The 14450-nt window shown below is 32.2% G+C and overlaps 1 protein-coding gene and 1 long non-coding RNA gene across 7 annotated transcripts in view; one reads left to right on the top strand and one right to left on the bottom strand.

The window, feature by feature from the left end:
• Hipk (Homeodomain interacting protein kinase) overlaps positions 1–14450 on the top strand; it is a 220834-nt gene that overhangs the window by 91097 nt on the left and 115287 nt on the right. The gene's annotated exons all lie outside the window — the stretch shown is intronic.
• On the bottom strand, positions 10236–11193 carry LOC142233965 (uncharacterized). Its single transcript, XR_012721524.1, has 2 exons — positions 10611–11193; positions 10236–10546 (listed from the first exon to the last, which is right to left on the bottom strand). It is a non-coding gene; the product is annotated as an uncharacterized LOC142233965 (long non-coding RNA).

The following is a 14450-nucleotide window of genomic DNA, read 5'->3' as shown; positions in this document are numbered from 1 at the left end:
TGATTGTAATGCGACACCAATATCACTTTGCTAAATTCCACCTGGTTGTCTGCGTTTGAGCGGATGTCTTAAACAGTGTGGCATAAAAGTTTTCCATTTCATTTCATTAATTTAATTCAATTTCAGAGTTGTCACGATGTGATGTGATTTAAAATTCATGAAATCGAGAATACACTTCAACATAAAAAAGTAAAATTTTTATAAGAAACAAATAAATGAACTACATCGAGAGAAAATTGAACTAAATTGAACTCCACTTTCTTAGATTTCCGCAATGACCTTAACTACAACTTACTAAATTACACCCTCTCATAGAACAAATTAACTAAAAGTAAAGAAAAAAAATCATTGGCATGAAATCATGACCATTTTAACATAGTTGATTCTTACTATTTTTGGTAATCATACGAAAATGTTTGTAACAGGTCGGCTGATAAGTCCCCGGTCTAACAAAGAAAAACACATTTTTTTTTTGTCAAAATTCGTTTTTATATTCAACATAGTTTTCTTCAAGAGCGATACAACGATTATAACGACCTTCCAATTTTTTGATACCATTTTGGTAGTACTCCTTCGGTTTTGCCTCAAAATAGGCCTCAGTTTCGGCGATCACCTCTTCATTGCAGCCAATTTTTTTCCCTGCGAGCATCCTTTTGAGGTCTGAGAATACGGTGGGTGGGGAAGCGATTCGAAGCCCAATTCATGAATTTTTGCCATCGTTCTCAATGACTTGTGGCGCGGTGCGTTGTCTTGGTGGAACAACACTTTTTTTCTTCTTCATATGGGGCCGTTTTGCCGCGATTTCGACCTTCAAACGCTCCAATAACGCCATATAATAGTCACTGTTGATGGTTTTTCCCTTCTCAAGATAATCGATAAAAATTATTCCATGCGCATCCCGAAAAACAGAGGCCATTACTTTGCCAGCGGACTTTTGAGCCTTTCCACGCTTCGGAGACGGTTCACCGGTCGCTGTCCACTCAGCCGACTCTCGAGTGGACTCAGGAGTGGAAAAACTCGGGTGTATTACGAGTTAACAGCTGCAAACACAGCTCAGAATCATCAAGACGTTGTTGTTTTTGGTCAAATGTGAGCTCGCGCGGCACCCATTTTGAACAGATCTTCCGCATATCCAAATATTGGTGAATGATATGACCAACACGTTCCTTTGATATCTTTAAGGCCTCTGCTATCTCGATCAACTTCATTTTACGGTCATTCAAAATCATTTTGTGGATTTTTTTGATGTTTTCGTCGGTAACCACCTCTTTCGGGCGTCCACCGTCCTCCGTGCTCATTTCACCGCGCTTGAATTTTGCATACCAATCAATTATTGTTGATTTCCCTGGGGCAGAGTCCGGAAACTCATTATCAAGCCAAGTTTTTGCTTCCACCGTATTTTTCCCTTCAGTATTTTATCAAAACACGAAATTCCTTTTACCATTTTTTTCACAATAACAAAAGTTGCTTCACAAAAGACGCTCTATCTCACAAACTACCCAGCAAAAAAAGCGTCGCCAACAAAGTAATGGAAATGTTCTTTTTGGATCCGGAAGTGGTGCAAAATTGACGCAGAAGCGATGAATTTAACATGGGCTTGTCATAGGACGGAAGTCCTCCATTTCAACAGCCGTTGCACTGAATTTGCATCACTTCTTTAGGTGTGATCCGAGTTCAATGTTTTGGATGTAAATTAAAAAATTCTGTGATATTTTGTCAAATAAATAATTTTTATTATTATTTTTTTAATTTTTAATGGATTTAACGCTTGTCGGAAACGTTTGACCTCAAATATTTTCAAAAATTCACAATTTTTTCAGAATGGATTTAGAATTTTTTTGGACAAAATTTAAATGATTTGTACCATTTTATGAATTCTTACACTGTTTTAAACCTATTTGAAACAGAAAAATATAAAATTACCCATTATAAATATGAAAAACCCAAGTTATAAAAAATTGAATTAAAAGAACTTCCTGGGTAGTTAAAATAAAGAACATCATTGGGAGTACATCTTCTGGAAGTGCTTTTAAAGTTGTGCCTTAGGAAGAACTTCCAATGGGTAATTGACTTACAGACGTCAAATTTTGACACGAATCATTTGAAGGTTGGTACTATATAAAAATAATATGCATTTAATACTAGCGACGCCATTTATGTGTCAGACCGGGGACATATCAGCCAACCTGTTATATCCTCAAGAAGTGAAATCGGTCTATATGGAGGCCTTCCCAAATGGACTGACAAAAACTAAATTCTATACACGTTTTGTCGAGTCTAACATACCAGTATATTTACACTTTCAGGCAAATCGGAAAAAAAATTACGGTTTCTAGAAACTCAAGGAGTTAAATCGGGAGATCGGTCTATATGGGGGCTATACTAAAACATTGGCCGATACTCACCATTTTTGGCGCACCTCTTTATGGTCCTACAATACCTCTAGTTTTTCAATTTCAGGCAAATTGGATAAAAACTATGGTTTCTATAAGCCCAAGAAGTAAAATCTGGAGATCGGTCAAAATGGGGGATATTATGGTCCTAAAATACCTCTAAATTTCCAATTTAGAGGGATATTATGGTCCTAAAATACCTCTAAATTTCCAATTTTAGGCAAATTGGAAAAAAATCTACGGCTTCTATAAGCCCAAGAAGTAAAATTTCCAATTTCTAGATTTCCAATTTCAGGCAAATTGGATAAAAACGACAGATTCTATAAGCCCAAGACCCCAAATCTGGAGGTCGGTTTATATGGGGACTATATCAAAACCTGGACCGAGTAGCCCATCTTCGAACTTGACCTATCTGCAGGCAAAAGACGAGTTTGTGCAAAATTTCAGCACGATTGCTTCGTTATTGAAGACTAGCGTGATAACAACAGACAAACAGACAGAAAGACGGACGGACATGGTTATATCGTCTTAGAATTTCTTCATGATCAAGAATATATATACTGTATATAGTCGGAAATCGATATTTCGATGTGACAAACGACGCAATGACAAACTTATTATACCCCCGTCACCATTCTATGGTGGTGTGTACAAAAATCAATGCCGATTTCTTTAAATTTTCTTTTTTCAAATTCTTTTCACTGTAAGAAAGTTTTTTTTTAGATATAAAAGTTGAGAATTAATGGCATCTAGTACAGAATATGAGAACAATTTATCTTATCATTCTCACTTCCACGTGATTTATAGCTCTTTTCAGCATACAAACAATTCATACAGTCAAGCAACTCGTAGATCTGATCTTAGTACACACACAAACAGATTCAAATGAACTTAAATTAAAGACAACAAAAATCCTTAATGGGAAAAGTTTGGCGCCCCTTTTCTTATAAACGATGTACCAAATACCACATTTGGATGCAATCTAACAGATGTAATATAGTTTTACATAAGATTTCGAAAGGATGTGTGTCATTGCATAATATTTGATATATTAAATATTGTGATACGAAACCTCAAAATGTGCCTTTAAATAAACGATTTTTTGTGATTTTGGAATAAAAAGTTTTTTATATACAAATAAAAAATAAATATTTAGTAAAAAATTGTTTTGGTGATAAAAGTTTGACCTTTTCAAAGAAATTAAAGTAAAGTTTGCTACACGGACGAAAAAGATCCCGAAAAAGAAAATATTTCATATGTTTCGGTGTAAAAATTATATGTTTGCACTCAAAGTTCTAGCACATTATTTTTAACTGCAAGCATATAATCATCATTAACTAGTATAACATGTTTGGGACATATATGTTAGAACATATTATGTTTGGGACATAACATTTTCTTAAATATAATGTTTTAGGATGCAAACATATATTAATTTAGAGATTTCGTATAAACATATATATGCTTAGAAACGTCAGATAGTGCAAGAGAGAATAGATATGGCGACGGAGATAGATAACGGAAGCATCAATGTAAAACAATGAGAAAATTAAATGAGAGGGCATATTTTTTATCTTAATAAATGAGCTTGCATTCATCAAGATTAAAAAATTGTAAAGTTTAAATCTAAACCTTATTGAATTTACACTTTAAATTGTATATTCGGAGCCTTAAAACAAACGAAATTTTAGACAAACAAAGTTCGTTTCTCATTTGCTTTTCGTTGAAAGGAAGTGTATTTGGAAGAAAAGTATATACTTTTTATGATGTAAAAACAATTTCATAAAGACTACCTCAAAAAAATTTTTTTCTAGCTAATTGCATTTTCCCTTACATCTTTCTCACTTCCACGAAGTTTTTTAGTTAATAGCACCTTTTTCTGTAATACAAACAATGTAGAAGAAATTATACGATTTTATAAATTTTAATTTTTTTTACCTTTCGTCTGGACGGAGAATCGAACCGCGGACCATGCAATTTGTAAGCCAACACACTATCCACTGAGCTATGTAGCCGTTATTGTCATCAATAGACAATTACCCATATAAGTTATATTTATATAGCATAGCTTGCGGCGCCCACGAGCGGAGTAAACAAAGTTTATTTAACAGAAAAATACATTTAGTTGGGCACCGTGGAGCAGTGGTTGCTACGTCCGACTTGCATGCCAAGGGTCGTGGGTTTGATCCCTGCCTCGACCAAAGTTTTTTTTGTTTTTTTTTTTACATATATTGCAAATATGGTCGAAAGATTCCGAAAAATGTTCAACATTACATTCTACTATATTAAATGTTTACTATGAACTGTAAAATGTGTCTTATTAAAGACCTAAAGTCAGAAAAGAACAGTGTTTGAACGAAATGGACTGTGTTGTTGGTTCAAAAATAACTTTTTTATTGAAAAAAATATGCACTAACTTATAATACCCTGTTCCACAGTGTGGCGCAGGGTATAATAAAAATTTTGTAACAAACGAATTTTTTTGGTGATACATTTCGAAGCAATTCAAAAAACTCTAACAAAAGAAAAACGTTTTCGGTACACGTTTTCCAAACGTTTTTTTCGTTGCGTGCAGGATTAAACATAAAATATGTTTGCACATATTCTGAAAATATCACCTTGAAACATAATACGAAGCAGTATAAGTTACAGAGGCGTGTGGGAATAATAGGTAAATATTTAGTGTAAACCGTTTTTTTAACCTGTTTTAATTTGCATTCTGTAGCATTTCGTTTTACACCATTTCCACTATCCCGTCATCAGACAGATATTGTGCTGTTTCAACAAACTTGTTTGCTTTTACTACTAACGAATTTCTTTGTGTGTTCTGTTTTGTTTTTTTTTTATGCAATTCATTCTCAAATGTTCATATTGTTTTTTGTTTGTTTTACAAACAATCAACTAATGAATGCATTTTTAAACATAAAAACATTACTAGTTTAACATAAAAATAACTGTAGAGCTGTTGGATTCTTCAATTCAATCGAGATTTCAGCTGAAAAATTTCGTATCATCCACCGCCAACAAAAATATCGGATTTATTCTCTGTATGCGAGTTATGGTGATGGGTACATAAGCTATGTGGGCGTCATTAGCAATGTTCTGTTAATTAGTTAACAGTACTGCATAAATGATTTAACAGAGCACTGTGGCAGTTAACTTAGCTCTCCTCGCCTTTCCAATTCCTTTGAAATATTAAACTGTCATAAATCGAGAAGGACTGAGCTAATTTCGATTATATCGTTCTAGAAAAAAAAAAACACAACTATTATTGAAATATAAGGGTTCCTAGGCTGTTCTGTTCACTTTTGTTCAAAACTGTATTTGATGTATACAGCAATGAATTTTATTGTCGCTATCGGTGGGTCTATTGTTATTATTTGTCATTGTTGTTGTTACTGGTGTGAATGAACTAGCAATGTTGAATGTTTTTTTTCTATTTTTTGCCACATCAACGCACTTTAACGCCAGCAAATGCACACTGAAAAAAAAACATAAAAAAACAAAGAATGTTTACTTGAAAAAGAAAAAAAAAGTTCCTTCGAAAATTCCATTAAAAAAGGAAGCTGTTCGTCATTAAATTAAAAAACAATAATAATTCGACACCAATGAGTCTTATACTGTTTTGCCTAATTGTATAAAATGAATTGAATTTTGTCGTGAAATTATTAATATTTTTGTTTAATTAACAAATAGTGGTATTTGACAGAATAGTTAAAACCTATTTGAATTTAATCGATTAAGATTTTGATTGGTTTGCAGACAAATGTCAATTCAATTACATGATGATATATGATTATTGATCTTATCATTGAATCCATTATAAAGGGTGATTTGTTAAGAGCTTGATAACTTTTTTAAAAAAAAAAACGCATAAAATTTGCAAAATCTCATCGGTTCTTTATTTGAAACGTTAGATTGGTCCATGACATTTACTTTTTGAAGATAATTTCATTTAAATGTTGACCGCGGCTGCGTCTTAGGTGGTCCATTCGGAAAGTCCAATTTTGGGCAACTTTTTCGAGCATTTCGGCCGGAATAGCCCGAATTTCTTCGGAAATGTTGTCTTCCAAAGCTGGAATAGTTGCTGGCTTATTTCTGTAGACTTTAGACTTGACGTAGCCCCACAAAAAATAGTCTAAAGGCGTCAAATCGCATGATCTTGGTGGCCAACTTACCGGTCCATTTCTTGAGATGAATTGTTCTCCGAAGTTTTCCCTCAAAATGGCCATAGAATCGCGAGCTGTGTGGCATGTAGCGCCATCTTGTTGAAACCACATGTCAACCAAGTTCAGTTCTTCCATTTTTGGCAACAAAAAGTTTGTTAGCATCGAACGATAGCGATCGCCATTCACCGTAACGTTGCGTCCAACAGCATCTTTGAAAAAATACGGTCCAATGATTCCACCAGCGTACAAACCACACCAAACAGTGCATTTTTCGGGATGCATGGGCAGTTCTTGAACGGCTTCTGGTTGCTCTTCACTCCAAATGCGGCAATTTTGCTTATTTACGTAGCCATTCAACCAGAAATGAGCCTCATCGCTGAACAAAATTTGTCGATAAAAAAGCGGATTTTCTGCCAACTTTTCTAGGGCCCATTCACTGAAAATTCGACGTTGTGGCAGATCGTAAGTCTATTCATGATGAAATGTCAAAGCATACTGAGCATCTTTCTCTTTGACACCATGTCTGAAATCCCACGTGATCTGTCAAATACTAATGCATGAAAATCCTAACCTCAAAAGAATCACCCTTTATTTGAATTAACCCTCTAATGCCCAAGCCTGCCTTTAGGTGGTCTTCATTTAATAAGGAAGCTGTTAGTAAAACACACCTTAAGACAACAAAAATGGGTAAAATAAAAAGAAAACTTAGTTAAAACTGTTCAAGAGGCTTTGCAGCATATACTGCATTTTACCGTATAAATTTTTCTTGTTTAGTTTTCTTGCTTTCGTGTCGTTAACATTAAAAATTTAATCAGCTGGCAAAAAACTTGGGGCATTACACTGTTAGAAAAATATGTTTTTCATATGTTCCGATATAAACAAAATGTGTTTCGGGCACTATTTTAAACCACAATATATTTAAGTGCGAACATGTAATGTTCCTAAACTAACACTAAATGTTTGGGACATCTATGTTAATATGTTAGAATATATTATGTTTGGGGCATGAATGTTTCATAAAAATAATATGTGTGAATGTAAACATATATAAATTAACAAATTTCGAGTAAACATATATATGTTGTGATATTTTATTCAGAGAGCGACAAAAAGAGAGTATAGAGAAAGAAATAGAGATGGAAACCGGGAGGGTTGACGAAAGATATCAACATAACAAAGCGAGAGAATGAAAAAAGAACAATTTCTGTGAAACCACTTGTATGTTGTTTCGGAAAACTGTTTTATGATAAGGCTAAAAATTTTGATATGCTTAAGTCTAAATATTATTTAATTTGAATAAAGAGAATAGACAATCGGAACCTAGAGAATAGACATTTGAAAAACATACTGCAATGTTTTCGCCTTGAGAGCAGCATTTTATGCATGTGTGAACATGTGTTTTGTTTATCATTTTGGCATTATGGGCACAATTTTTCGTTAAAATAAATCAGGGATCTTCATAAAAATAACGAAAGGGCACTATACTCTTTTTAGAGTTGGGACAGTAAAATTAAATAAGGAGGAAATAGTGAAAAATTACACAGTAAAATGTAAAAAAACAAACTTTAGTTCCTCTTTATTAAAAAGTAGTCCACGAGGAGTTGACGGACACCATCAAATATAAAAGCGGGCATTAAGTTCGAGTTTTACAGCTAAAACAATTTAAAAAGTTTATTTTCTTTAAAATGAATTAATAAAGAAAAACAAAAGGAATTTTGGAGCGATGGTGTTAAATGCAAGTAAAAAACTGTTCACTCCTAAATAAATTTATGTTTATATTATAAAATTATGTATGTATGTTTATACTCGACTCCACGTTCTTCTTTTGTTAGTTTTTGAATTCCTTCCAAATTTTAAAGTTTTGTCCAAAAACAGTTTTTTATTACAATATTGTTATTTTTGCAATAAAAAATAATATTTTATCCAAAAATCAGTCAATTTCGTTTATATCAAGCACTGTTACTGACTATAAATCTTTAATAACGCACATTTCGAAGTTTCATTTAAAAAAATTTAATATAGTATAAATATAAATGTGTAAATTAAAAAAAAAAACAAAAAAATGTTCGGTCGGAGCAGGGATTGAACCCACGACCCTTTGTATGCAAGGCAGACATGCTAACCACTGCTCCACGTGGCAAACAAATGTATGTTTCTGTTAAATAATGTTATGTTTGCATGGGCTCGTGGGCGCTGCAAACTATGCTATATAAATGTAACTTAAAACGATAATTATCTACTGGAGACTATAACAGCTACGTAGCCCAGTGGATAGTGTGTTGGCTTACAAACTGTATGGTCCTCGGTTCGATTCTCCGTGCAGGCGAAAGGTAAAATTTAAAAAATTTATAAAAGTGAATAATTTCTTCAACATTATTTGTATTACAGAAAAAGGTGCCAATAACTAAAAAATTTCGTGGAAGTGAAAATTACGAGTATGTTAGGGAATGAGCACAATCGTGTTTGGGAAAAATTCTTCCAAGCATATAATATTTTTGGCTCAAAATGCTTCCAAACATATAATATGTTCACATAAAACAAACATATTAATGTTTCGGCAGTATGCAATAATATATGTGCTTCCTGCAAAATATGTTTGGAACATATGTTAAAGAAGCGATTTTTTTTGAGGGTGTAGAGGGTTAAAGGTATTCTGCTTTACTTTAAAGAGATTTGGCTTTAATAGATTAATGAATATTTCATTTACAACTGGGATCATTTAATAAATTATAATTATCCCAAAAAAAAAAAAATCCTCAAAAAATGATTCATAACAATTTTAGAAGAAATGTTAATAAAATATATTAATATATTGTATGTACACTGAAAAAAATATTGTCGTAAGGTCAAGGATTTCATGTCTTTAAAATAAGATTGCAAATTTTGCTTAGCATAGAAGACGCATTTCTCTAATATAAAGTTTGTTTTCCTTGTCCAAAAGTCGATAAACTTTTCAATGAAGTCGTCTTGTCCTTATAATTAAGTGATTTGACTTAAAAATGGGTATCATAACATGAAAGAAAAAATGTTTGGGTTAAGGTCAACTTGACTTTAATAATTCAGAAAAATTCTTTAAAATTAATGAAATTGTCTTTAAATTTGTTGTCTACAAAGCAAAACATCGGACATGTTTTTCAACACTTTATTTTAAAGACGTTTTTTACTTGAAACATAGCATAATTTGTACTGGAGGTCGAGCCTGAATTTGGAAAATAAAGTAGTATTCTCCGCTTCTTTGGCTCGGAATCAATACCAAGATTTTTAAAGTAAAGACAAAATCTTTGGAACCGGCCATGCTTTTTTTTCAGTGTAAATATATTATTATACTAAAAAATCCTAAATATATTATAAATTACTTTTTTTCTTTAATGTAGACTACCTAATTTGTTTTATTACTTTTGTTTTTTTTTCTTTCGAGTGTATTTTTGATGGTTATTCCTTCAAGTATTTGCCAATAGTTCAAGTGTTTAGTAATTCTCTATGATTCAAGCACACTTTGATTCTTGTTATTGAAATGTATTCCACATTTCAACAGCTGTCGCCATTTACATCCCCACTTTATGCTGTAACATACATGGAATATTTGCTTTGATATTTTTCAAGATTTTGTTCTACATTTTTTACGGTGGTAAATTAAGCGATTGTGGAGACCCTCTTGGTTAAAGTTTTCAAATTGTCTGTGTTTTAATTGTTTATTAGTTTTCTTTTTAATTATGAGACAATTTCGATACATAAACTATAAACAGGTGAGATAGAGATCCAACATTTGTACATGGAGAATAAAACTGGTTTACAATTTATGTTAAGGCGAGAGTGGTCCGATGAGCATTTGGCTTACAAAAATTTATTTTTCATCATAGCTTCCTTTTTAACACTTGTCAGAGCGATGTTATAAAGATAAATAAAAAATCATTTTGTTTTTTCAATAAATATAAGTTAAATTTAGCATTAGTTATTTTTAATATAATTTTAGCCACAGTTTTTCTGCGAAAAAAAAAATTAACAAAATAAATTACATTTTTTTCGCAAATAACAATTCTCTCCTTACCTGCTCCATATTGAATTAATTCCCTAATTTTCCTTAATGCAATAACTACACCCATTTCCCAAGGATCTATATGGGTCTGGTGGTTGGTTAACCACATTTCTTTTGCATTGTCATAGAGAAACGCAACAGCAAAAACCAAGAAAAACCTCTGCTCTTGTCAATGTCATCACATAGCTCATCCGTTACATCTGTCAATTCTCAAGTTAATAAATTATTCGTAGTTGCCGTCATTAGTATTATTAGTATAAATTGTTGTTGTTGTTGTTGTTGGTGTTTTTGTAAATCGTATTACGAAATAATTCATTGTTCATGTCCCATGACACGTACACACGCACAGTAATGTTTTTTTTTTTTTAATTTTTCATTTACTTTACCCCACTCACCCTTGAAACAACATTTAGTTTCACAAAAATCTTGAAGTTGTTGTTAGTCTGTCAACATTAGTTTTGTTATAACTTTTGTGACATTTTTATTTTGTTTTATTGCGAGCCAAATTTTATTTTTAAAACAACAACAAAGATTTGAAAAAAAAAAATTATTTCGGGTTTGTACTTTCACATTTTTTGTTTACAGATGTGAACCTTCAAAACGCACGTTTTCCACTGACGTCTTTTGGGATGATACAATTTTTTTTTGGTTTTCATTCTCTGGTTTGCTTTCTTGATGGGATTTATTTTTAAAATATTTTCAACATCTAGCAACAATAACAAGAAAATAAAATTAAAAGTAATTCGTTAAAAGACTCAACAAAGCGTGAACTCGGTTAATCTTTGTTACGTTGACATTTTTTTTTTGTAAAATGTACAGTTTTGCCTTTTGGGGTGAAATTAATAATAAATATCGATCTGTATTTTTTTCCTTGGTAAAGAGCAAAAAACCGTGACAATGTTTTTTCTTTTCAGAATTTGTTTTTTTTGTTGAAAGATTTGTGTTCAGCCGTAAACGTGACATGAACTCAACACACTCGGCAGATCTTCTATCCTAGACACAAACCATGACTTGTATACATAATCATTTTTAATGAAAATTTTATTGATTAAATTTTTAATTGAATCAATAAAAAAAGTAATTGACATTTTCAAATGAAATCAATAAATTTTTTATTTTTAATAAAATATTTTTTTTATGCCAAATTAAACTTGTAATTGATACTATCATTTTCGTGATTGAAGACACTTCAACTAAAAAAAAATAATTGGATCAATTAATTTCGTGATTGTATCTGAAAAAGATTGTTTGTGTGTACTTTTACATAATATTTACTAAAAACGTCATACATTAAATGAAACCTTTTTTTTTATTATTTAATTTATGTACATATTCATATTTTAGTTTTTTTTTTGTGCACCCAAAGATTTTTTTGTATAATACTTTGAAGAAGGAGCTAACAGAGCAGAACTTTAGACAACTTGAATATTAAAAAAAAAGAAAATTCTTCGCAAAAGTATTTCTTGTAGCACTGAATCTTTAAACTGTTCATCTATCTTGCTGAGAGATTTGCGACAGTCTAACTTTGAGATACAGAAATCCAAGGGTTTAACTATAACTTGACACACTTCTTTTGTTGCTATAGTTCTATGTCAATGATGTACTTACAGAACTTTGAAGTAGTCACCAAAATCTACTCCAAGACTGTGTGAGTAAATGGAAAACACCATAATGATTTTTTTGGTTCTTTTCACTTTAATCAAACAGTTTGTAATTTACATAATTATTACAATGGCGAAATGAACATGCCTTACAAACGTACGTAAAGAGGCATCGTGTGTGGTAAATTAGTGCTGTACAAATTAAATAAATTATATGTTATGGTCAGAGAATGAAGCCGACTCATTTTTGTCGGCGGCGGCTGACTATAATTTTTTGCCTCCGGCGGCGACGGCTAAGCCGATATAAATTGGTCTATTCGGCGGTGGACAATTTTCCATTGTAACATCAATTTGAAGTTATTCGAATGGTAATGAGATTAGTTGTACAACCAATTTTACAAACACATTTAAATTTCATTCAAATTTTCTGAGCTAAAATTTTTGCAAAATTATTATAGCAAGTTGATACTGACAGATTTTGGGTGGAGGAAAGTCACACATTTTGACTAGAAATGCAACAATTACTAATGTTTTTTCTGATTTAAATTAATATTTTTGATTAATTGGCGGCTAATTTTGAGTCAAGATGAGTCGACATATCGCGACCTTAGAATGACAAGGTTCTAAGTGAATAGGGATGTAGTGTACACTTAGATATTCGGCGGCGGCCAAAAACGGCGGCGCGACTCAGCGACTTCAATCTCTGGTTATGGTAAATCATTAGGTTTTGGATTTCTTTCAAAATAAACGAAGTCGGCAAATACAGTCATTATTTCATTTCTAAGCAAATACAATAAAAATATTTTTCTAATTTTTTTTTTCTTATTTCTAATTTTCTTGCAGGTAAATATGAATACAACATTTTAAAATACATAGAAACGTCCAATGAATACGCCATAAATTGAATAAACACCGAGTAAGTTATAAACCAAAAATTGTGCTTCATTTTTATTTGCGACTTTTTAAATCAAGTCTGTAACTATATTTTATTACCCCCAATATAAGAGCGAATGAATTAAGTGCGAATTAAGAGAAATTCGTTTTTGTGGTTTTATTGCAAAAAAAAAGCTGAGAATACAATAAAAAACGCAAATGGAACGATAGAATTAAAATTAATTTTTATAGACGTGTGTCAATGGAAAGCCTCCAAACTGAAGAAAATATGGCTCCTAATTTACACAATATTAAGGACAAATTAAAATAAAAATAATGAAATTTGCATTAGAAGAAAGTCCATAATGTTTGCTTTAAAAATATTTTTAATTTTTTTCAAATTTAGGACACGAATGTTTGAAATTAGCATTCCTCTCATAAAGTCGTACGACTTTGAAGTAAGGCAAAATCTCCTTAAAGTTAAGAAATAAATGTTCATATTAAGAAATTAATTTAAATTAACTGAGATATAGAATCTTTGGATTAAACATAAAAATGCTTCAAATATAGGCTAATACTTATTTTGAGGATTTGTTTTTTAAACTTAATTTTGAGGATGAGTTTTTTAAACTTAATAAAATATGTTTTGCTCTGAAAGTATCTGCTATATTTTGGATTTTTAATTGTGTATCATTTTTATACCCACCACCATAGGATGGGGGGGTATATTAACTTTGTCATTCCGTCTGTAACACATCGAAATATTGCTCTAAGACCCCATAAAGTATATATATTCTGGGTCGTGGTGAAATTCTGAGTCGATCTGAGCATGTCCGTCCGTCCGTCCGTCTGTTGAAATCACGCTAACTTCCGAACGAAACAAGCTATCGACTTGAAACTTGGCACAAGTAGTTGTTATTGATGTAGGTCGGATGGTATTGCAAATGGGCCATATCGGTCCACTTTTACGTATAGCCCCCATACAAACGGACCCCAAAATTTGGCTTGCGAGGCCCCTAAGAGAAGCAAATTTCATCCGATCCGGCTGAAATTTGGTACATGGTGTTAGTATATGGTCTCTAACAACCATGCAAAAATTGGTCCACATCGGTCCATAATTATATATAGCCCCCATATAAACCGATCCCCCGATTTGGCTTGCGAGGCCTCTAAGAGAACCAAATTTCATCCGATCCGGCTGAAATTTGGTACGTGATGTTAGTATATGGTCTCTAACAACCATGCAAAAATTGGTCTACATCGGTTCATAATTATATATAGCCCCCATATAAACCGATCACCAGATTTGACCTCCGGAGCCCCTTAGAAGAGTAAAATTCTTCCCATTCGGTTGGAATTTGGTACGTGATGTTAGTAT

This window comes from Haematobia irritans, chromosome 4 (assembly GCF_050003625.1).
Source record: "Haematobia irritans isolate KBUSLIRL chromosome 4, ASM5000362v1, whole genome shotgun sequence".
Classification (NCBI taxonomy): domain Eukaryota; kingdom Metazoa; phylum Arthropoda; class Insecta; order Diptera; family Muscidae; genus Haematobia; species Haematobia irritans.
The sequence above is the reverse complement of the archived record's forward strand: the minus strand, read 5'-3'. Positions and strand labels throughout refer to the sequence as shown.